Source organism: Penaeus monodon, chromosome 21, assembly GCF_015228065.2.
Source record: "Penaeus monodon isolate SGIC_2016 chromosome 21, NSTDA_Pmon_1, whole genome shotgun sequence".
Classification (NCBI taxonomy): domain Eukaryota; kingdom Metazoa; phylum Arthropoda; class Malacostraca; order Decapoda; family Penaeidae; genus Penaeus; species Penaeus monodon.
In genome coordinates this window covers 33,245,328-33,245,845 of record NC_051406.1, presented here as the reverse complement: position 1 = coordinate 33,245,845, position 518 = coordinate 33,245,328, and the positions used below count along the sequence as shown (strand labels likewise).

General features: G+C 36.5%; 1 protein-coding gene across 1 annotated transcript in view; it reads left to right on the top strand.

Moving 5' to 3' along the window:
* Positions 1-518, top strand: part of LOC119586658 (serine/threonine-protein kinase 32B-like) — a gene marked incomplete at its 3' end in the record, with an annotated part of 121,163 nt that overhangs the window by 109,552 nt on the left and 11,093 nt on the right. The window lies entirely within an intron of this gene.

Sequence of the window (518 nt, the reverse complement as noted above, 5' to 3'; positions counted from 1 at the left end):
CGTCCAAGCAGTTCAAATATTTCAATTCCTCCCTCTATTTCCCTCTCCTTTTGAACCTTCCAAGATATGTGGCTTCCTCATTAGTCTGGCTGAGCAGCGGAAAAATGCATGGGAATGAGAAGAATGGATAATCCCTTTAATGAGATTTGCCTCATAATTGTGTTCATTTATTTGCTGTGGCCTTTTGCTTGGCTTTTACGCGTTCGGCTGAGAGGGGAGAGCATGGGTTGGATTCCCTTTCCTTATTTCTGAATTTGTTTGTGAGAATACTGTTGATTTTGCCACGATAGCTGATTTTCTTTGGTAATCAAACTGATCTTCATTATTACTGTTAGTAAATTTTGCCAGAAGGAATAACTCTTTCCTTTTCTAATTAAAATGTGATTGCTTTAACGAGATTAGAAGATATTTTAATGAGGCAAAATGTGACCGTAGACTTTTGTCGCCTAACATCATTTTACAGGAAAGGTTTATTCATTCGTATCAAATTTTCCTTACATATTTTTCTATAGCTTACT